This window comes from Nelumbo lutea, chromosome 3 (genome assembly GCF_056320005.1).
Source record: "Nelumbo lutea isolate HS-2025 chromosome 3, American lotus-T2T, whole genome shotgun sequence".
Taxonomy (NCBI): domain Eukaryota; kingdom Viridiplantae; phylum Streptophyta; class Magnoliopsida; order Proteales; family Nelumbonaceae; genus Nelumbo; species Nelumbo lutea.
In genome coordinates, this window is record NC_142686.1 from 39,848,351 (window position 1) to 39,873,428 (window position 25,078).

The following is a 25,078-nucleotide window of genomic DNA, read 5'->3' on the forward strand; positions in this document are numbered from 1 at the left end:
TTCCTTCAAAAACTCTTTTGCATCTCTCCTTCCAAATAATCCAAAGAATGGGACATGGGGTGAAAGCTATTAAATTGTCAACTTAAGAGTCAGTTTTGCACTGATGCCACCATGCTTTCATCTAATCACCAATATGTTGTGAGGGATTAATGTGTATGTCAAATAAGCAAGAGAAGAAATTCCAAACTTTTTGATTCATAACCCCACCTAGAAACAGGTGATGAAAAGATTCGGTTCTATGGCTACACAACAACATTTTGAAACCAAATTCACCCCACGCTTCATGAGTGTCACTGATAGAAAGAATACCATGCCACATAAACATTGGGTTGAATTCTATGGCTCATTGGATTGTTCAAGATCAGATTGGTGCCCGACATGCACATTTCAGCATGCATTGAAAACATCTCCCGTATTTGTCATGTCATGGAGAGATGTTTCTAATAAATGGTTGGGATGGGCTGTGGGCCACGTATGGTGTGTGCTCCGTGGGGTGTTGATGCGAATTCTGTGCAAAGAGCCATCTCATGTGCCAAGACGGCACCTGCTCTTCTCAAAGATCGTGCAGATCCGCTGAAAACTGTAGACCCCTAGTGTTTTTTTCTCAATCAATGAGAATGGCAATACTTCCTCCAAAAGCCGTGTCATAATTTATCCCAGACAATTAATTATTGAATGAATGAAGTGTTTTTGTTTGAAAAAGAAAATTTGGAAAGGAACTCCTGAAGTGAAACAAACCAGACGCTTAGGTCATTTTTAAAATTGAATCCGACAGGAACCATTTTGGGGACCAGTTCTCAGGTCGAATGGTCGATTATTTGGTCCGAATAAACGGTCTATTCTGACTAGAAAATTAAAAACAGCTAAAAATCATTGTTAGGATCGATGATTTAACCACCTGAATCAGCAATTTACTATCAAATTAATGGTTTTAACGAAAAAACGGTTTTGGGATGAAATGAAATAAATCAGATTACCGGTTCTCTCTTCTTTCGGTCCAACTGTCCGATCCAGTCCGAACCGCCGGTAGACATTAATTAACATGAAATCTGGAATCTGGTAGCATGGACACTCAAACTAAACTATCGAAGGCAAAGAAAATAAAGCCAATTCGAGTGCCTTGACATGTTATAGAACTTTCTTTATCCCTCTTTTACTCGTTGGCTCATTATTTCGCCTTTTGGTCATGTAAATACAATATAAATATTAGCTATGTGCCTATGTAAGGAACTTAATGTTTCTGCTGACATTAATTAAAGTTTACTCCTATTTTGCCCAAGAAAAAGTCAGACGTAGACCTACATAGTCATTGTTGATTTATGGAATCTTTGAATGTCCGAAAGTGCAAATGGAGAATTGTTTTATAAGGTTAGGCTTGGAAGTTGGAAATGCAAAGCAGTAGAGGATAAATGCATATATAAGTTCAGTTAGGTAATCACCATTAGTGAATAGTGGTGGGTGCGTAGCCTTTATGATATGATTTGACGGCCACTATCCATATTTGGATTCTCATTTGAGAATGTACCATCAAAGTCTTCATGGAGGAGGTTTGATTGGTCAAAGCTTTCTTCGTATAATGTCTTCCGGCAGCATACCTTGGATTGGATGTGTCAATTTTGCATTGAATTTAGTTAACAGATGTTCAAATCCCAAATAATTAAATTGGATGTTGAATCAGATTTACTGTATCAATTACGGTTGGAGGTGTAGGGCCGTTTTAATTATAGTTAGAGGTGTAAATTGGACCATGTTCAATGCTTTTGGCTTATACTATGTTAGTCTGGAGGCCAGGTTGGCCCGTGCTTGTTACTTTTAGAATATTTTAGAGATCTAGCACAGTACAATCCATAGCCCGAGCCATATTGTGTTGTGTCGCAGGTTGAAATGACCCGTAGGCTGAGCCTTGTATCAAGCTGAGCCAAGCCATGAGGTATATTTTTTACAAAAAAATTAAAAATAAAAAAAATTTAAAATAAATTAATAAAATAGATAAAAAATTAAAAAAAAATCCTAAATTTTTATTTTATATGAATTTTGATATATATAAAATGAAATAATATAACAATTGTTTACATACACCATACTACAGGCTATCAAGACGGTGCAACAGCCCATCCCATCATGAGATCGGACACTGTTGGAATATTAGCTATTATAGTCTTGCATCGAGAATCCTGTTTCTCCCATCATGCCATGCCAGGCACAGCTGGACCAAAATCGTGCCGGCAGGATTTACAACTTTAATTACAGCCCATTTACAGAGTTTTTCTGTACCAACTACGGCCCCAAACCCTCAGCGACAGGGTTAGACTGTCTTTTATCCCGTCAGTGTTCAGTCTTAACAAAAATAATTCTTTACCTTTCGAGAATTAAACCGATATCTAATGCAATTAATCCCTTTTACTACATGATTGGTATGTGCTATAGCAAAATCGAGCCCAAGAAGATCTGTAGAAGCACCCATAGTCCCACATCAACCTGCTCCTGCATTCCCTGGAATAGCTTTTCCATGACTCTCGTTAAGTGGTGGTAATTGAAGCACCTTATTACATGCACCAAATTATCCTAAGCCCATATCTCTACCTCACCTTCTCTGCTTCGGGAAACCAGCAAAGATGAGTATGTCTTTAGATATTTAATGCTCTTTAATCCTATGCTCGGAATGACAGAAATGATTTCTCATTGAATGCAAGAGATAATTTGAAGGTAGGAAATAGGAATAGCGACTCATGTTATTTTGTTGTTTCAAGATGAGTAGAGATAATTCATATTTGGATATATGAGTTGATACGATCATAAAACGACTATAATTTTTATCAAAATTTTCAAACATGAACACAACTTATTTATTATACGAATAACAATATGATACGGCTTAGAAACAATTAACATGTTTTATTTTATATTAAATAATGCATATAATTCGAATTAATATGAAATCAACATGATTAATCTATTTAAGATAAATAATAAATATATTTAAATAGTAAAATAAATATTTAATCATTTATTGACTAAACAAATTTATAAAAAACCATTCAATGTCATCCTTATCTACCATAATAGTATATATTTGAAACTTTGTGTTATAAACAAGTCATTTTGAATTAAGGGGTCAACAGAAAATTAAAACTTTTATTAATTGTGTTAAACAAGTTGACTCAATTTGACATGAGCATGATTAAAGTAAACTCGAATTCACTAATTTTATGTTGCATTTGAATCGTGTTTGTCGAAACAAATTTTATGCGTAAATTTTAAACACAAAAAATGAGGACAAATTAAATTTTTGTGTGAAAAATGTAAGTGGGATACAATCTCTCTCCCTCTCTCTTTTCAATTTCCCTCTTATTTTAAGCAATGAACAGCCTCTTATTTTCTTGTCGTACGTAGAATCCAAGAATATAATAAACATTTTTTCCTAGATCACTTGCACCTTGAAACTAGAACCCGCACAAGTGCTTTGAGGCCCAATCTTACAAAACAAAAATTAAAACACTTGCTTTGAAATATTTCAAAAGAGAAAAAATACACATAAACTCACTGTAACTCGCAGCCATGAGTGAAAGTTAACAGTTGATTTTGGGTAAAGAAGTTTTCCACTAAGGACAATTCATCACTATAGAAAGATTTGGTTGTAAGAGGAGAGAAACACCAATTCAATTGAGGAGCAATATAGTTAATGACATTCTTTTGGAGTGATTTCTAACAATTGTTTGTTGTGGCCACTTGAGGGTTAAAAGATTTATCTTCGATCATAAAAGGCTTTAATTATAGCAGTTTGAGGGATCCTAACCTTAATTTTGGTGCAACCGTCCCTTTCTTTTTTCTTTTTTTTTTTTTTTTTAAAGAAAGAAACCTAGCCAAGAGAGGGGACCTTTCCTCTTGTTTTCTCCTCTATTTATAAAGGTTCATTAGGTGAACCCACTTTGAAGTAGAGGTGTCAATTGGACTAGATTTGGTTCAACCCAATCCAGTCCAATGTGAGTTCACTTACAAATGGATTAGACACAATCCAATCCAAATTCAATACAAACAAATTCCAATCCAATATATTAAAATGTAACTAGACTGGATTGGATTTAATTCAAACTGAATGGAATATACAAAATTATATAAAAAAACAGAACATATAAAAAATTACAAAAATATATTAGAATGAAGAAAATCTGAAAATTACAAAAATATACCCTCTGGCATTGCAAAAGCACTTTTGCAAAAGTACTTTTCATATAATTTCTTTTGTAAAAGTACTTTTGTAGAAGTGCTTTCATGTAAAAGTACTTTTATAAAAGTGCTTTTATGAAATTGCTTCTGTAAAAGTGCTTTTCTAAAATTACCTTTGTAAAAGTGCTTTCATAAAGATACTTTCATAAAAGTGATTTTATCCCGTCTTTAGTTTTGATCAATTTCAAATTCGATATGGATTTGGCCTCATGATCGGATTATTGGAAATTTTATTCAAGTCCAATCCAGACCAATAAGAATATGGACCAATTTATTTTGGATTGACCCATTTCAGTAATTATAATGCACCAACCAAATCTAATGTAATAAGGTTTTGATCGAATTAGATCCAATCCAAAATCGATCAATTGACACCCCTACTTAGAAGATTTAAAGGAGCATACTAGTTTTCTTTTATTTAAGCATAGTGATTGACATGGGGCCCAGTGAATACTTTTTGATCTCTAATATGTGTTATAAGTAAAATGGGTCCTCTCATTGAATTCTGGTCCAATTCCCAATAATTGAAATGGGATTCAGTCAGTGCAAAGCCCGTTCAAACAACCATCATAGTCTTGCATTGGGAATATCTGCCCATCAAATAAAGCATAGAAGTATGAAGAAATTCCTGATGCAAGGCTGTAAAGGCTGTTTGAACAGTGCTCGAACGGGCCTTGCACTGACTGAAGCTGATCTCCCAATAATTGGAGTTGGGACCAAATGACACTTGGCAAAAGATCAGGCCCACACATGAAAAGTAATATATTCAACCATAATTTTCCCTCCTCAATTGACCTTTAAATGGGAGGGTGGATTCAGTCCTCACAGAATTGTGCTCACACCATTCTCACAACAATTTTCAATCATTGGGAATGTCTCCATACTTTACCTTTTTATTCATGAGGAGATGTTTCCAATGCACAGCTCAAAGGGTTGTGAGAACGGTGCCAACACAATTTTGCGAGGAGCAAATCCTTCTTTAAATGGGCCCTATTAAGTTAGTTTTTTGAGAGAATCTCTTTATTTAATTCTAACTCACAGTTTGGGAGGAGAACAAATACAAATATATACAGTATAAATTCATACAAAATAATACAAAATATAAGGTTTCGCTCTACATATTTGTATTTGTTCTCGTTACAAATGGAGCCTAAGAGAATCATTCTAATTTAACATGATTAGAGAGAAAATCTCTCTAATTGACATAAATAATGGGCCCTACACCAATACTCAACTCTGACACTTAATTTAGTGGGATGGTTAAGGATAACCACGTGGCATGGGACTAATGCTCATTGCCCTTATTCAATTTATGGTAGGAATGCAAACGGATCGGATAAAATTCGAATCAGGGTTATTCGAATCTGATATGTCGGATCCGATCCGATCTGATCTGAATTCGAATTCTATCAGATATTTGTATCTGATTCAATTCGACTTGTTTTCTTTTAAAATTAATAAATTATTAAAAGAAAAAAAATTAAATATACCAATTTAAATAAAAAACAAAGATACAAGTATTTTTTAATTATTTTCATCATATATATACATGTTTTTTTATAAAAAAACAAATAATATAACTAGTTTATAAAAATATAATGTAAATAATATATTTATAAATAAATAACACACATATATATATATATATATATATATATATATATTATAAATATTTATATTTATAAATATATAATACATTGGATCAAACCTTCTCGGACTAGATGGGGGGTGGGGAGATCCGAATCCAATTCGATCCAAAGATCTGATTAAGGGTGACCCGATTTCGTCCAAATAGGATCAGATATGGAATTGGAATGGTCTGATCCATTTGCACTATACAATGTACCCCACCACACTACACTTTCTTGGGCTTGAACTCATAATTTTACCGGAAAAGTACGGACAGGTTGCTTAGTGGGCCCAATAACTCCTTTCAATTTCAATTGTATTTCACATTGGACCCTATTTACTGCCCTTCTTGGGCCAAGAAATTTACATACCAACAGTGTTCATATATGATGTCAAACATTGTCAACCCTAAATGAAGAACTTGGGTTCACTTGCTCACAAGACTGTTTTTACACTGTATTCATAGCCCCTTGTAATTGTACATCGGGAATCCCCATGATTAAAAAACATAAAGATATTTTTAAGCCCTTTGGATTTTTTGTGGTGAATATGATCTTTAAATAGGGTAAATTGTAGATAAATAATTTTTTTCATGTGCCACTTTAGGCCCTAAACTTTTTAATGTGCCATTTTAGTATATGAACTTTTACGTTTATATCTTATTTTATGCTTAAAAAATCTAATTTTTTTCATGTCTCTCAACCATTTCAAGAGTCCAGCAATAACTAAGAAGAGTGTGATTGCCCTTTCGTTAGAGATTTATATATTAAAAAATCTATTTTTTGATAGAAACTTATTTTAATTGTTTATTGAAAGAGGAAACCTATTTTAATGGAAGGGAAATAATACCCTCCATTAATTATTGCCAAAATTGGACTCTTGAAATAAGTGAGAGGAAGGTGATAGTTTTTAGAGTTAGTAGAATAGACTGTAGAGTTGAGTTAGCAGAAAATCCAGACGGGGACCCGCCATGTCTGTAATCGATGTACAGACATGCATATATCATGTTGGAACATTTATTTGGTGACTCGGATCTTTTCCCCTAATCCCCTTTCCCTCTTTCTTTCTTTTTTTCCCCTGAATTAAGCTATGCATTTATTCGGAAGTCACAACTAGGAAAAACTGAATTACAGGAGAAATGATCGAGATGAAAATGGCAAGAATTCGAGACTTTGCAAGACAGCTTGTCCACATTCAACAGAAATTAATCTTCTGTTTTTATGGGAAAAAACAGGAAATTAATGTGATTCCTGGCGCAACAAAGTTAGTGCATTTGACTTTGGGGGTGGTGGCTATTAATGGTTGTTGCATTTCATCGTCACTCTATATAAAGCTCTCTTGAGTGGGTTGCACTCTATAAAGCTTTGGTGACCCTATCTTTCCCACTTATAAGAATATAAGCATACCCAGTCATTACTCTCTACTTGGCCCTCTTAAAACCCTAGATCACAAAGCCATGCCGTCTCAAATTAATAACTTCCTTCTTCTTCTCATCATGATCATACTCTTCATTTTCTCGTCTTCAGGTCAGCATGTTCTCTCTCAATCGATCTAAACCTCGTTTCTGAAGTTTGCTAACTAGCTTATGTAACATCAGGTAGTCTGCCTTGTTCTCTCTTGCAGGCAACGTTCATGGCATAGTGGAGGTTGACACCAAGTCTAAACTTATTCCAGTTCACCAGGTAACTTTAGTTTTATGTGTGAAATTAAACCATGGTTATACAGTTGTTTGGTCTCTTCCTCCATAAGCATGCATAAATTCCATGAAAGCAATGACCAACTCAGTACCATATATTCTGATGAAATGAAGGCACTAAATAAGGGACCATGCATATATATATATATATATATATATATATATATATATATATATATATATATATATCGATCATGGCCCCAAGGTTAACACTACAAATGCTGTTTCTCTTTAGTATTTTTTATGTAATAGATGTGGATTAATTCAGTCTCCATTTTTAATTCTACACCAAAGTGAGTGTGCAATATAAAAAAATACGAGGAAGTAGAAAAAAAAATCATTATATAATTACAGGGCTTCAACAACATTTGTGCTGTGCAAGCTGCAAACATGCTTAATTTGGTCGAATTTCTCAGGCTATATATGTTTGGTTTGATAGAGAATAAGAAAGAAACAGAAGGGTGAGGGGTAATTAAGTTTTTAAGGTATTTCACAAATTAAAATCTGTTAAGAACTTTCTGTTTCTCTCTTATATATTTTCTATTCAACCAAACCCAACGTAGCCTTAAATCACTCTTTTTAATTTGCTAACCCACAAGATTTGTGTGATGAAGGGTACCGTCCATCAGGTGAAGACAAGGAAGCTTATGACCGCGGATACGGTGCAAGATTACGACTATCCAGGGCCCAACCCTAAGCACGACCCCAGGAATAAAGGGAAGCCCCCGGTCGGAGGTGGTGGATTTAGGACTCCTTGACTCTTTAATTTTATTCATCGATCTTCACCGTATCAACCTTTGTTCCTTCTCTCCTCTCATCAATGGATAAAATAAATAACCAGTTGTACTGCTTTCTCCCTCCACCCTCCTTGAGAGTTGAGAGAGATATCTTTCGTGTTAAGGGACACCAACATATAAATTAATTTGGTATTGTTGTTCCATCCATCTGTTGTATGCTTTACTTGCTTACTATTCTTATTTACCTTGGGTATAAAGGGGTGGGGAAAAAATAGATAAAATTTGTAATTTGGTTAAGCTCTTAAGCGTTCAAATTTCTACACTCACTTCTACACATGGTTGATCTTCTGCAAGAGATTCTCATAATTAACATCCCCCAACCCAAAGAAAGAAATTGTTCCTTAGATATCCTGATCAAACCGCCGATCGATCAGGACCATACAAGCTTAGAACGATCATATGGATGATGGACCGTATAATTTGGATTATTTCATAATGCCTGAATGATCGGTGCAAGTTATTAAAGAATAAGAAGAGAGACAATAAAAACAATAAAAGAAAGATTTGTGTATCTCGACTAAATATTACACATACAAAGAATGAAATACAAAAAGGAAAAAAAAAGGAATAAGCAGTTGCCTATTTACATTGTTTCCTAAATGAATTGTCAATCATGGAGATTTGCCTGTCTTGTACCTTTCTTTTTCAACATTAGCCGACCCATAGCTATGTTTGGTTTGAAAGAAAAAGTAAGAAAAGGAAGAAAAAGGCAAAAAAAATCTTTATAAAACTTATATAGATTTTTTTACCTTTCCTTCATTTCCCTACTTTTTTTTCATCAAATAAAACACAATTTAAAGGAAAAACTAATCTTCGACCATGGATTTTGTGATTCCTCTTTTAAGGGTTTATTCAAGATGAATAATTATAAATCTAGGAAAAAAAGAAGTTTGAAGAGCATAAATAATACAACAGAAAATGATGAATCTACCACTGAGACATAGTATTTGTCGTGTTCTAATATTCAAAGTATTTATCTTACATCAATTGTTGGCTTAGACATCAAGTCCTCTACGTACAAAGATTTCCGTAGTGTAATTAGAGAGTATTTGGTATGATTGTGTTGTGGAGATTTTCCCAACCTGTATGCTCACCTGTCATGTCCAGTGGATTTGTGTGTAGTAGATCTGAGCCCGTTGTGGAGACTTATATTTTAATTTTTTTAATTTTTTTTAATTTTTTTATGGGGCTACACAATCGGGGGTAGTCCATCTTCCTCCTGACCTCAACCCTTTAATCTGGTTGCAGTGGGATTTGATCCCAGGTCTCTACTTCAACAAGTCAAAACATCCATCAACTGAGTCACCATCAGTTGGTAGACTTTTAGATTGTGTTTGGAAGCATGGACATTTATTGGAACTAATTTTCAAAAATAAAAAAAAAACGCTTATGTTTTCAAGACCCGTTTTTCACAAAAAAATGCTTTAATTTTGTTTGAGAGAGTTTCTGCCACATAGGCAGTGAATAACACTATGCTGTTTGATAAGGTGATTTTCATCACCGTTTTTCATGTATGTGCTGACAGGTAAGCATCACATAGGATACACGTAATCGCCAATCAGTCAACTGTTGGGGGAAACGGTTCACCAATGCATGAAACGCCAAATTTAACGTTTCATGCATCGGTGGGGTCCCGATTTACGAGGCATGCCCGATTTTTCATTAAACGCCTGAACCAAATAATAAAATATATGGACGTTTGTTGAAATGCCTATGTAAATCCGACATAACACCGTTTTTTTTTTAAATGGCCATGATCCCCTTAGTTTATTTAAGCATGAAAAAATAGGAAAAAATAATTTGAACGCAAAGTATAATGTCAAAATTATTTATTGTTGATTATTATCCATAAACACCTCTAGGTATCACAAAGGACTTTTTTTTTTGATAGTCGATTAGGTTATCACATAGGACAATTAAAATACTTCCTCAAGAAACATCCAAATAGTGTTTTCATCAAAGTCACTCTCAATAGAGCAATAAATAAAAAGTTGTGAATCAATTCAATTGAACAGGATTATGGTTCAAAAAAATATAAAACAAAAAAACAGGATTATGGTTAAAAATAAATAAAAAATAGAAAAGCAGGATTATGGTTTGATAACTCAAAATGCCTATGTAGTAGTGAAACAGTTCCGCAGCTTAACAGCACCATACACCACCTTAGAAACAGCTTTATGAGTAGGATTTTGGTACTTTGGCTGTTTTCTTAATAAATGCTGCCACATCATTGCCATGCATGCATTTTGATTTTGCGTAATCAGAATTTTAATTGCTTTTTTTTTGAAAAAATAAATCTTAATTGATTTGTTTTGATACTTAAAATCTTATTTGATTGGGTTGATTTAAGTAACATTTTGCTTTTTCGGGTTATTGTGAAAGTGGATTCTAGTGAAAACAACATTTCGAGGTGTTTTGCCCTTCTAATTTCTTGATTTTCAAAGCCTAGCTTTGGTATAAATATTGCCTCAAGAAATGACTAAATCAAGGTTTGCAAAATTGATCTGGAAACTGAAGTAGTTTGGCGTCCGGTTTTTAGGTCAATGGTTCAATTATCTTCATCGAATGAGTCAATTCATGACTTAATAATAATAAAAATAATAATAATAATAATAATTAACAGGTAAAAGATACAGAAAATAAATAAACTATAGGAGAAAATGTGCATGTCATTTCAAAACATCAATTTAAGCATATTTGTCATCTCTAGAAAATCTAGGGAAATTGTCACTTTTGATATCTATTTTCAAAAATTTGTCAATGGCCCTGTAGTATTTACTCTCGTATTTATTTCTGAGTTCGTATTCAAAGAAAAATCAATTGAAGAAGAGGAAGAAGGGAGAGGAGGTGAAATTGAAAGAAAACTTCATCATGTCTCATCCAAGTTCATGGACGAAGGAGATCCAGCGGCAGTAAGGAGTGAGCTTGAAATAAGAAAGAACATAGAATGTTAGGGTTTTTAACTTAAACCCAAGAATTGCTATTCGAATTGAATGGTTCAATTGTCTGAGTTAACGGTTTTTTGACCATTTCAATATATTTTTCTAAAATATATAACACTTTAGGATAAAAATGAAATTAGTAGCAGGACTGGTTTGTTGGCCAAAGGTTTAACCGCCCGAGTCAACGATGGTTTTAAAACCTTGCACTAAACAATGCATAAATTCTCCACTAAATATGTGATATATTTAAGCTCTGTTTGGAAAGAATACAAATACAAATATATAGAATACAAAATCTTGTATTTTGTATGTATTTGCACTGTATATATTTATATTTGTACTCTTTAAACAACTTCCGTTTCTTGAATTGTTCAGCTATAATACCCTCTTCTGTCCGAGCTTTTAATGCAATTTTAAATTTTATTTAAAAAAAAGGACTTCAAAGCTTGATGAACGACATTACAAATTGCAGTCCTATTATTTATCCTTTATACCTTGTCACATAAGGGAGCTCTCTGTCCACCAACCCGCTAGTTACTACAAATTAAACGGGTGGATAAGAGATCAATCTGCAATATAATTGACCAGTTGGCAGAAAAATCTTACTCACCACCAAACCCCTTAGCATCACTACAGTGAGAAATTCACGACGTTGATATTGGATACATTGAGATTTGATTTAAAAAGAGATAGGTTTACATCATCCATCACTTGGACAAGTCATGAAGCTAAATGATATTGTTGAACTAAGGTTGACGAGTAGCAAATGAAGTGTCCTGATGACTCAGGTAAATTAATTAAACTGGATCCGACAATTTATGCATACAGAAGGTTAGAGGCCTGAGATGATACCTGAGGAAAAGTAATCTGGCACTCAAAACAACGAAGAAAGTAAAAGGATTGGCTAGGCCAAACTATACCTCTTCATGGCCGGGTTTTTGTTCTTCATTAACAATATTTTTTTCATGCCTGAGCCCGAGCCCGGCCCGACCAACGAGCCTATAATTTGGGCCCGAGCCCAAAGCCCGACCTAATAGAGGCTGAAATGTAGGGCGACTGAGTTCATTAGTGGTGCGTCTGGCGCCGGTGCCTAAGTTCGCCATCGCCGATGCTTGAATTCATTGGTTCCTGAGAATATGCAACAATGCGTGAGAATGAAAACTACGAGAGAGACAAGAGAGAGAAGAATGGTGGAGAGAGAGAGAGAGAAGATTCACCACCGGAGAGAGGGGTGACTGAGTTCACTAGTGGCGCGGCTGGCGCCAGTGCCTGAGTTTGACGGTTCTTGAATCCTAAGAATATGTGAGTGCATGCGAGTGAGAATTGAGAGAGAGAGAGAGAGAGAGAGAGAGAGAGAGAGAGAGAGAGAGAGAGAGAGAGAGAGAGAGAGATGACCGGTGCTTGAGTCTACCGTGCCTGAGCTTGCCTGTCACTTCTGAGATTGAGAATAGTGGTTGTTTGCTTGGATTCGCGCTGGTTATTGAGGGTGAGAATGAGGAGAGAAAGATAAAAGATGAAAAGAGGGAATAGGAAAGGTTAATCGGCTAGGGTTTACAATAAATACAAATGTCGGGTTAGGCCAGGCTTTTGTGACAAATCCGAGGCCGACCCATAAAATAGTCAGGCTTGGGCTTTTAGGCCCGAGGTCAAGCCTACGGGCTAAAGTTCATGCACAAGCCCGTTTGGGGGTCGGGCTAAAGTTCATGCTTGGCCCAACCCATCGGGCTACCCAGCTCATGAACAGGTCTACGCCAAACTAGTTGAGACGAATTGGTCAGCAAACTGAAAAGCAAGTGAGCAAGCGGATAATAGAGTTGGTTTAAGGCACTTTAAATACTTATTGGGGAGTGTCGTTGTGCTCATAGTTTTTAAAACCAAACCGGTTAGAAGAATGTCAACCCGAATGGCTGGTCCATTCTGACAAAAATAAAAAAATAAAAAAAATTGGTCAAAATCATTCGAACGGTTTGGATGATTCATACAGTTAACTGGCCGGTTCAACGGTTTACTGACCAAAATAAATAGGTTTGGGGAAAAATGGAACTAATTACCTAACCGAATCCTGGTTTTTCCTGTCCGACCGACCGGTCTGGTCTGATTTTGAAAACCATGGTTGTGCGCTTCATAAGTGGGACACATTTTAGCGTCTGAGGTCGTTCACCACTGAGGTCTGGTACATTTCATGTGAGGATCTCCCAGTACATTTCTATCATGTATTGATAATACCTCCTGGGGATGACAAAATCATTTCTAATATATCATCGAGAGATATTTTCGATACAGTGCAGAGATTTGCTGTGAAACATTGTGAGGGACAATTTTGTAGGGGGCTGATTTTGAACTCTCATGTGAGGAGCTCAGGTGCTGGTGCCGACCTTTATAATTGGCACATGTTCCCTTGTTGGCGGATGTTCAATACGTGTCTCCCTTTTCGCTCTCCCACGTCAAGATTCAACCAAGATCCGATCTCTTGACCCATCACAAAGATTTCAAAAAGTTAATTTTACCCATAATAGTACAAGACATCTCCAAGCCAAGGTAAGAGAGCTACTGAACATTGGGTTCCATTATCCCCCGAACGTGCACTTAGTCCATTTTCTGGTGGTCTCGCTACATAGTAACAGTATAGGCAATAGCGTTGCTTTTTCACATGTTCTTTTTGGCGATATTCGCTACATGTTAGTTTGATTACGGAAAGCAGAGCAGAACTTGGTGCTTGCTTACCAAATAATTCAACTGAATCTTATCTCAAGTCCCAACCATTTCAGGTCGGCAAATATGAAAATGAAATATCTGGGTTAGAAAATCATGTACACCGCATTTATCTTAGACACGTGTTACAAATTCTCAGGCCACAAATGCTTACACAGTAGATCAGATCCTGCCCAGTCCTAATATTTGGGTAGTGGTCATTGGTCCATATATGTGGGAGCTCGCATAAGGATAGAAATCATATTGTTTTGGACCACAATTATTTTTTTCTTTTTGGGCTTATCTTTATCGGATATAATAGTGCAAATTCAATATTGCAGATCATTTCAACAATGATTATGTCTTTACCATCAATGGAAGAACAGTATCTGGAGGTTTTTCTAATTAAACTTGTTTTGTTCTGTTTGCATGTCGAATACAACTATATTAGTGAGAAGGAAAAGATATCGAATGACTTGAAGCCTTTTAACAAAAATAACTTCGAAATAGAACTTACGATTAATTAAAAAAGAAATATTTTTTTAAGATATAATATCATGAGATCGTCATCATTATCATCCAAGTCTTATTGCAATTATATGGAAAAAAAAAATATGCTGTAACAATGAAATGAGAAAATCAGTCGATGTGATGCTTTGTTATTTCTTTCCAATACTGGTGTGTTCATATTTCATTGGGGTCACATGCAGCCACAGTTGCACATTTGTGCTCTCACTATATGGGGTCCCCTACATAAATAATCTTGTTTTCACCTTTCCCATCTGTATAATGCCATGTCTATTTTTAAATTATAAGTGATTAAATAATTTCTTCCTATGACCCATATATCTTTTAATTTGGTCTATTTTTTACTCTTTTATCTAAATCACTTATTTTTATGGGTGATGCTTATAAAATATTTATGTGATAAAAGCATCTTAATCTATTTTCAATAATATAATGAGGTGACTCTTAAATAATTGGGTTATAATTCTAAATTTTATGAGATTATTACAGAAAATTGTATTTATTACCATAAAAGATAAAAAAAGAAAACTTGGTAGATCCATTTATAAAACAGGTCATCAATGCATAAAACATTGAGGGGTATAGTGCTAATAGTAAATAAGTTCAATGGCAATTAGGGGTTGATTTGAGCCAAATAGCTAGCTATTTGAGCTCGGCTCGCCAAGGTATTATGAGACTCGAGCTCAGCTCGATTCAAGCTTGACTTGAAAAAAATGTTTATTATTATTATTATTATTGTTGTTGTTGTTGTTGCACTTATTATTATTATTATTATTATTATTATTATTATTATTATTATTAATTTTAATGCATGTATTTAGCTATTCGAGCTCGGCTCGTGGCCACCCCTAATGGCAATGCAACTAGTTTGTGTACAGTTCAAATGAAATACTTGAACTCTTGTCCCAAAGTAGGACACCACAAGTATGCATTGATATTGATACAACTATAAATTTTTTTCCTTTTCTTTCGATGGAATACGAGTATATGTAGGTATATGTGTCTATGGTTATAATGTATTCTTGAACCACTGCACTCTCTTTTTTCGCAAATCTAGAATCTCATTTCATCAAGCTCATGGAGTAGGAGCGATCATGGGTCAGGCCCGGGCCGAGCTAGGCCTTGTCGGGCATTGCACTTATGATAAGGGCTATAGATTAGGCCTGGGCCCGGCCTGGCCTGGGTTCTGGGCCTGAAACATAAGCCCTAGCCCAGGTCTACACGGGGTCGGTCCGGGCCGGGCATGATTCTGGGCCAATGTCTTTCATATAAACTTATTTTATATATTATTTAATATAAAATATTACATATAATATAAATTATGCATGTTATGCTATAATATTTATATATAAAATATATAACATAATGTAAAATAACTTGTATACATATGTATACATTATACATAAAATGTGTAAGTTTAAATATATGTGGACCAGGCCACACCCGAGTTGGGCTTGAAGTATTAAGCCCAAGCCCGGCCCTTAAATTTGCGGGCCTGATGTGGGCCTGGGCCTAGGCTGGGCCTGAACGTAAAACCCAGGCCCAAGCCCAGAATTTCCGGGGCGGGCTGAAATGATCACCCCTATCACGGAGTAAATCATTTCTTTTTTCACATTAGGGTGAATATTCATTATGGGTACTTAAAAAAACAGGAAATCAACTATTGCTTATTTTAAATTAATATCAAGGACATTGTTCTTGTTTGCACGTTCACTTACTAACAAAAAATTCTGATCATTATATGTTGAATATTACAAAAACTGTGTGCACCAAGAGGATTTACATTAGAAAAAGGTGAAATTAATCAACTTACTGAATTGTATGTGGCAATTTTTATGATGATTATAGTAAATAATATTTTTTCAAAATTTTTTATTGTTAATTTATTTTTCTATATCTACAAAAATTGTTCTTATTTATCATACTATGATGAATATATGATATTAAAGATGTGACCATGTATTTTCTACAAGATTTTTTGTATTTTTTATACTTTAGTGTGTTTTCATTTTTTTAATTATTATTATGACATCAAAGATCGACATATTTTGACCCAAAAGGTTGAGTTGTTGGCTCTCCACCAAACATGAAAACAATTCCATTTTTGGGTTGGCTTTAAATTTGTATTTTACTTTTATCACTAATAAAAACAATTATTCTTTATCACACTTATTTTTCTTTAATACAATTAATTAATGTAGGATTCAATGAAATAATGGGAGTTAATAATCTAAATATAAGAATTAACAAGAGGGAAATGAATGTAGAGAAATATAGTAGTTCAAATTACATTTTTTTACCCTCGCAATTAAAAAATGACCAAATTAAAAATTAAGGGTGTTGTAATCACGAATAAGATTAATGAATGCTAATAGGAGTTAATATCTTAAATATAAGACTTTAATGAGAGAGGTGTGAATGAGGAGAAGAGTAGTTGTGAAAATTACGTTTTCATCCTTATAGAGTGATGAAATTTAAAAATTGAGCTATTTTAGTCAAACAAAAGATCCACTCTCATTCTCACTTTTAATAGTGGTATAAATATAAATATACTATTATATTGTTATTTTAGAGTAGGGGTGTAACTTGGGCAGCCCAACTCGAGCCTGAACTGATCCAGTCTATAATTATGGACCGGTTAAATTTAGATTTTCAGTCCTCGAGGTGGGCTTGGGCCCAAAAGTTTAGGCTTTTATTTTTTCAGGATGGACTTGGGCATTGCCCTTAAATAACCCAAATCCAACCCAATTTTTGAGATTGGACTCGGGCTTTAGCCCCAATTCTTAGCATCGGGCCCGAGTTGAGCCAAAGCCCGGCCTTTCCCTTATTTTGAAGATATTTTTTGGTAATAACTAATTTTTGGACATATTGGGTCTACACAAGAATCATTATAGCTTTTATAAAAGGTTGAGATTCCAACTATGATGTTTGCACATAGGCTACATGTGAAATTCAATTTATAGATTCCACATTATCAAAGCCTAAGCTAAAAGGATCCTATCTAGGGCCGGGCGTTTGATAACTTCTAAAAGAGGTGCTTAAAACGAAAGGCAGAAAAAGGATTAAAAATTCAAAGCGACTTACATTCAATGGTAATATGGCCATATGATAAAAGCTTTTAGGGGTAAGATAATCACCCGAATACTTAGTGCTTCATCATTCAGTAATGAAGCACGTTTATGAGTTGTTAAAATGTTGAATTTCACATTTTTTTTTTAATTTTTTGAGAGATACAGAATTAAAAAAAAAGGTTAGATTAGCAAATGAAATTCATTATGTATAGGAAAACCTTATCTCATTTTATTCTAATAGAAGGCAACAAAGGTATACGTATGCTAATAGAAGAGGGTTGTGGGGTCACAATTCGATTTTTATGGCATAGGATTATTCATTTTCAGTTTTTCACATTCTAGTATTTGGAAAAAACATAATTAAAAAAAAAGAAGCCATTATGGTGAAAAGGCATGGTACCCAAAACAGTTAATAACAAATCAACCTTATAGAGAGATGTAAAAGTTCAAAGAAAAAACATGTGGATTATATTGCTGATGCATCTGTTAATTGTAGGGGTGTTCAACAAAAACCGAAAAACGAATCGAGGAAATTGAATCGAAAAATTTGGTTAATCAAATCGATTGGTTTAGTGTTTTGCAAGAACCGGTGGTATCAATTCAGTTTTTGCTTTACCCAAAAGAAAATTTGGTGGTTAAATGAATCATATAATATAAATATAAATATATTGTTTTTAATTATCTATTTATAATATATTAAATAAATTATATATTATATATTTATAGCATTTATGATATAATTTATATATTTATATTTATATTATATATATTTGTGTAGTTTTATAATATATATTGAAAATATAAAAATAAAAAAACCAACCAATCAAAAACTGAATCGATCAACCAATTGAATCCGGTTCAATTTTGATTCACGATTTTTAAAAATTCGATAGTATTGATTTGGTTTAGAAAACAACTCATTATCTAGTTAGCACCACTAGTTAATTGTCTAGATATAGATAAATAATGTGTTTATATATGAACCAGCAGGCCCCGTGTGAGGCACAGAAAAAAGATGTTAGGGCTTATAGGGCTTAAAACTTAGCACCACTAGGTGGGGATGGGGAGTGAAGTCCACACCTTGTCTTGGCCCTAATTATATATATGTGTGTATTATGTTAAATATATAATATTATTTATGTTATTTGATAATATTATTTATTATATATGTAAATATATATATATATATATATATATCAAAATGTTTTAAAATATTATTTGCATTGTGATGTAACCGTTTTCGGCCACGTACCAATGTTTTGTGATGTAAAATTTTTTTGGCAAAGTACCTCGTCATTTGACCCGGTGGTGGTGTGCCTTAGTGATGAGCTACTTGGTGGTGAACTGCTTGGTGGAGAACTGCCTGGTGGTGAACTGCTTGGTGGCAACTGCCTGGTGGCGAACTGTCTGGTGGCGAACTGCCCGGTGGCGAATTGCCTGGTGGCGAGCTGCTCGGTGGCGAACTACCTGGTGGTGAACTGCCTAGTGGCAAACTGCCTGGTGGCGAGCTGCTCGATGGCGAACTGCCTACTAGGTTGTCGGTGACTTAGAGAATGGTGGAGCTCCTTGGTGCGGCGCAATCCGACTACCCTCAGCATGAGGTGGTCTTCTTTCCTTTGTAGGCAGTGGGAGCTGAGGGACCTATGAGAACTCCATCTTTTCCTCCTCTTTGTAGGTGGAGGGAGCTGAGGGACCTACGAGAACTCCATCTTTTCCTCCTCTTTGTAGGTGGCAGGAGCTGAGGGACCTGCGAGAACTGAATCAGAGGTCCCGGGGGTATTTTCTCGGCGGAGGCTCTCTGACGCTTAAGTTAGCACTCTTATTGTAGAGAGCTTTGAAGATAATATGAGAGAGCTAGAGAGCAGGGGTTACTTCTCTTTTTTCATCCCCCTCTCCTTTGGGGGGTGAGGTCTTTATATACCGGAGTCCTTGCGGGTTAAGTGGGTGAAAAGCCTCCAAACGGTAAGACTCGTCACATCCTGTGAGAACTGGGGTATGGTGGTGAACTCCTCGAGGTCGTCAGGCTAGTGCTTGTGTCAGGCGGCCAGGTCGGTGCCTGGGCCGGGTTGTCAGGGGGGCGCCTGCGTCAGTCGGCGGGTCGGTGTCTGGGCCAGGTCGTCAGGTTGGCGCCTGTGTCAGTCGGCGGGTCAGTGTCTAGACCAGGTCGTCAGGTTGGCGCCTGTGTCAGTCGGCGGGTCAGTGTCTAGGCCAGGTTTGTTGGTGGGCGCCTTATGGGCGGCTTGGCCGGATCATGCGCTAGGCTGGTCCAGGTCGGCTAGGTTGCGTAGGCCGTGCGCAGTTCGTGCGGGCCGCGCGTCAGGCCGTGCACAGTTCGCGCGTGCCGTGCGCAGGTCGCGCAAGCCGCACACAAGTCGCGCAGGCGCGCGTCAGGCCGAGCGCAGGTCGCGCCAGGCTGGCCAGACTGGTGCCCGGGTGGGTCATCAACTTCGTAAGTTTGTTGGCTGGGTGTTTTCCTAGTTGTCACGAGGTGCCACGTGTCACAATTTCTTTGGAGGGCCAAATCTGCCCTCATCACATTGTAACTTTTTCCTTTATTATAAATAAAGATTTTTCTAAAAACAAATTTTAATTAAAAAAATCAGAGATTTTGGTCTCTAATGGGAACCCGTTTTTGTTAAGGACCAGTGGTGGAGGCAAAATAAATTTTTTTCCCGATGGGGATCAGGCTCGGGGATGGGTATCAATTTATAACTTGGGGTCGGAGAAGAGGAGTATGATTCCCGCCCCAAACCCGTTTGTTGCCATTCCTATAGGAGGGTCATCCCCTAAACCCATAAATATAGTTCCAATAATTATGTCAATTATAAATGTAGTATCCAATAATTATGGAAATTATTGAAAATTTCCAATTATTTATTTGAATAGTTAAAAATTTTATGATTTAACTTTCACTAAATTAAATTACCAAAATCAGTAATAGTTAGTAATTACATTACCAAAATCACTAATTATTGCTCAAAATTATAGTAAATATAAAAATTACTGAAAATATAAAAAATAAATTGATATTTATTGAAATTAATTTTCCATTGAAAAATTGTGAAATAGAATTACCAAAATATTGGAAATTAAATTTCCAATTGACCGAAATTACAGAAAATTATAGTTTAAGTGTTGATAGTTACTGAATAATATTCAATTGTATTAGTAATTATAGAAAATATCAAAAATATTTCCCAAATTAAATTAACTATTTAATAAATTTAGAAAAATTATCTAATTTAATAAATTAGAAAACTTAACTAATTTAATAATTACCAAAATTATTTAACTGTGCAACCATCTCAGGAACCGGATCAAGATGATTGAGAACAATCCTCTATTGTTGGGTGACCCAAATCATGGAATTCTAGTTGCAAATCATTGTCAACACAAAATATTCATTAACTCGACCTGATAGCAATCTAATACTAAAATTTTAGTATCATAACTAATTTATTTTCCTTAATATATTTTTTAATAATTATTATAAACTAATAGCGGTTTGATAGGCCATTCATTGAGAATCCGTAGAATCCTAAGTTCTTCATTGAGAATTAGAGTGATCTCTTGCAATGAAAAATATTACATGTGCTCCTATCTGAAAGACAAGAAATTCAATAGAGAAAACTGATAGGATGTTATCTCAAAAATCTCTCAAAAGGTTAAAGATTGGAAATCCAAGCTTCTCTCTCAATCAGGTAGAGGCATTTTAATTAAAAGTGTTTTGGAATTTGTCCCAATCTACCCCACAAGTGACCCAATAGTGTGTGGATCGTATTAATGCCCTACTGAGAAACTTTTGGTGGGGTAATAATGAAGGTGATAAGAAACTCTATTTAAAAGATTTGGAACTCAACAGCCAAACACAAAGATATGGGAGGTTTAGGATTTAAAGACATCAAAAAGCTTAATGTGGCTCTCCTCATGAAGCTGACTTGGAGATTTTTGTCTTCAAATCAGCTCTGGACCCAAGTTTTAATGGGAAAATATATGAAACATGGTCGATCCTTTTGGACTTTGAAGAATAAGGGTGCAATTTCAGTATCTGGACTGCTAATCTTTCACGCAGAGAACTAATTATTCAAAATATTCATCAGATGGTGGGCAATGGTTGGAATATTAATGCCATAGAAGATCCGTGGTTGGAAAACTAGAGTCCTAGTGACTTAAACAAGGCCAACATTCACTATTCTGGTAAGGTTGTTGGATTAATTGATCAGAACTCTTCTCAGTGGAGGCACAATTTGATTAACTCGCTTTTCCTCCCTAAGGTAGCTGAAGCAATTCACCGTACTCCCCTTCCAATTCATGGAAATCTGCATCCTGACTTACTAGTTTGGAAACTCACTCCTCATGGCAAATTTTCTCTCTCCTCGGCTGGTAAGTTCTTGGAGTCTACTAGCCCTCAACACTCAAACAGTCATAATTTGTGAAGGTCTCTCTTGGAATTCCTTCTGGGCCCTCAAAAATATTCCCCATCGAGCCACCTTTTCTTGTGGAAATGTCTAACGAATTGAGTTCCAATTAAAGAGATACTTAACCAAAGGGTTAACAAGATTGATCCCATTTGCGAAATCTGTCACAAAGCAAATGAATCAATATCTCGTGTTCTCTTCCTATGCACTGTAGTTCAAGTGATCTGGTTTGCTTCCCCCATTGGTTTAAGAACAGCTATCCATCCAGATTGGCCTATCAAAGACTGGGTTAAACATTGGTTCTCCTTGGATAACCCAAAGCATGATTCTAAGATTTTGATGCTTGCAAAAGGAGCTATTATTATGTGGATGGTGTGGAAAGCTAGATGCAAATTGGTGATGGAAAAGTCTCCTTTTAATCGTTGTCTCTCTGCAGGAAGTATCCCATTTTAGTTCTTGGACAAATCCTCCTCTAGGCTAGCTGAAGATTAACTTTGATGGTGCTACGACGTTGTCTCAAGTTGGGGCTGGTGTGATCATAAGGAATCATATGGGGGATCTTCTTGTTGCTCGATCTATTAATCTCGCTTCCTGCACCCCTTTGGAAAGTGAATCCTGGGCTCTATTGGAAGCTTTGAAATTAGCAACTGATTTGAAAACTGGATCATATTATTTTTGAGGGAGATGCGCAAATAATCATTAATTCTCTGTTGGGGACTTTACCTCACCCCCTGGCAATTCAACATGATCTTAGCCGACTGTAGAGAAATCCTTACTAAATTCTCCCAATACTCAGTGAAGTTTACTAAAAAGTGTTGCAACAAGGTTGCCCATAAACTAGCAAGACCTGCAACTTCAATTTCTCGTCATTCTACCTGGTCGAAGTGTCCTTAGTTTGTGACTGTACTCACTGAGTATTTTGAATGAATTCTATCCTTTTGGCGTAAAAAAATCCATCATAAAACGACTGCTAACATTCACAATCAAAAAATAAATAAATAAAGAGCATGAAACAAAGCAACCACAGCAACATCTCACAGACAATGGGATGGCTATGATTGCTATTTAAACATTCCATTCAAACGCTAATAAGTAATAGAAGGCAAATTGAGGAAGCTTCCATTTGTTGAAAGAGAAACGCAATAACGATCACGCATACCTGCCAATGAATGTTTTTGTTAGCCAAATGAAAGAACATCAACCGATTAACTCCTTCCCCCATTCACTTCGTTTGCACTGGCATTCCGATTTCGTTTAATTGTCTACAATAGATGACAAATAGAGTTTAAAGAAATGCATTGACATTCCCTTGATTTTGCTGATTCGTTAAATTCTGACCCTGATTGGCATCTACGGTAATAGCACTAAATAGTGATTACAGTAGATGCGAAAGAGTGGAAAGTAAAGCTCAGGTGACATTGGAATATATTGATAATCTCTTTAAAACTCAATTAATAGAACACAATCTAACATACATTGAGTTTATTATATGGGCCTCTTTTCTTTTCGGTAAGTTATTTATTCGCCTAAATATAATTACCTGGTTAAGTTTTTCTTGGGAAACACTTATGAGTGAAGTGCATTTACTCATATTTTTTTATTTTTTAGGTAAATAAAGTATTGATCATTTTAGTCATAGAAATCCATTATTAAAAGGGGCATTTTTGTCCCATTCAAATATTGGCAACTTTCCCCCTATGTGGGAAAGTTATTTACCCACTTAGGAGATGGGTATCACTTTCCAGGGTAAGTGATACCTGATGGAGCATGATCTGGATGCTCCTAGCTGGAGGATGATTTAGAAATTGGCTGCGTAGTGAGGTGGTTCAGTCTGCAAAATAGTGAAGCTCAGAGAACTCAGGGTGGCTAACCCGACAATGTCGCTCCGATGCTTAAGTTAGTATTGTGAGTTGAAAGTTGAGTGATAAGTATACTAGTGGGCCAATAATTCTACGTACCTGGACCTCACGAAAATGGTTCCGGGGTCTTCGGCCTGAGTGGATGAGATCTATTTTCGCTTTAGTCGGGGAGTAGCACGTTAGTTAATTAAGTCTATTGCCTTCGTCTGATCCGGTTGGGGAGAGGATAATGCCAACCGTTATGCAGTGTGATAGGTTTGGAGTCTGCTATGAAGCTTTTGGACACAGTTACGTGTTACTTCGGTTCTTGGGCCCCGAATTGGATTAGGTACCAAGGTGAGTTTATGCCGAGGTGGCTTTGTGTTATGGACACACTGCCCGGCAGCGCACTGCGGTGCAACCATAGGCAACAGCACGCACAGCAGCCGTACAACAGCAGACACCGCCCAGTAGCGCTACATCATAGCACGCGCCGCCCGACAGCGCGCCACATGCACCGCCTGGCAACACGTAGCACGCACCGCCCGACAGCGCGCAGTACGCACCGCCCAGCAGCATGCACCACCCAACAGCGCGCAGCATGCACCGCCTGGCAGCAAGCGGTACGCACCGCCCGGCAACGCGCAGTATGCACCGCCCGGCAGCGCAGCAGCACGCACCACATGGCAGCAGCACCGTGAGACGTGCACACCGCCCGATAGCAGCAGTAGGGCGGGACCCACATGACAGCTCATCGGGGTGAGTCCACACTTATCTTACCACATCAGCTATGCTTGTCAACTCGCCGCCAGCTACACCATTCCTTATCCCTATCTTATCCCTTATCCCTTATCCTTATCCTTATCCTGATCTTATTTTATCTTCTTAAGTAAGAGTTGTGTTACCATTAGGAGTAGGTAATTAGGAGTTTTAGTTTGAGTTGGATTACCCTAGCCTAGCGAAATCCAACAAGGAATTTCCCTCTGTAATCTCCTATTTAAGGAGCTACGAATTGAAGTAAAGATATTCAGTTTGCCAGTCAAAAGAAGAGTAAGGAGAGTTCGGGTGGTCTTGTTATGCCCCGCGCGTACGATCTCATCACGGGATGGTCCACTAGGAGAGACTCCTGCCTTCCCTTGTCCTTGGCCTTGTGTACAGACCCTATTGTGACAATCGCATGGGTGATTTGTCCAAGAGATCACCCGAACTCTCCTAACACCTTTCTTTGGTTGAAAAACTGA

General features: G+C 36.3%; 1 long non-coding RNA gene across 1 annotated transcript; it reads left to right on the forward strand.

Annotated features, from left to right (window-relative positions):
- Nucleotides 1-7,210: 7,210 nt before the first annotated feature.
- On the forward strand, nt 7,211-8,494 carry LOC148864401 (uncharacterized). Its single transcript, XR_016110251.1, has 3 exons — nt 7,211-7,382; nt 7,480-7,538; nt 8,167-8,494. It is a non-coding gene; the product is annotated as an uncharacterized LOC148864401 (long non-coding RNA).
- The last annotated feature ends 16,584 nt before the right edge of the window (nt 8,495-25,078 follow it).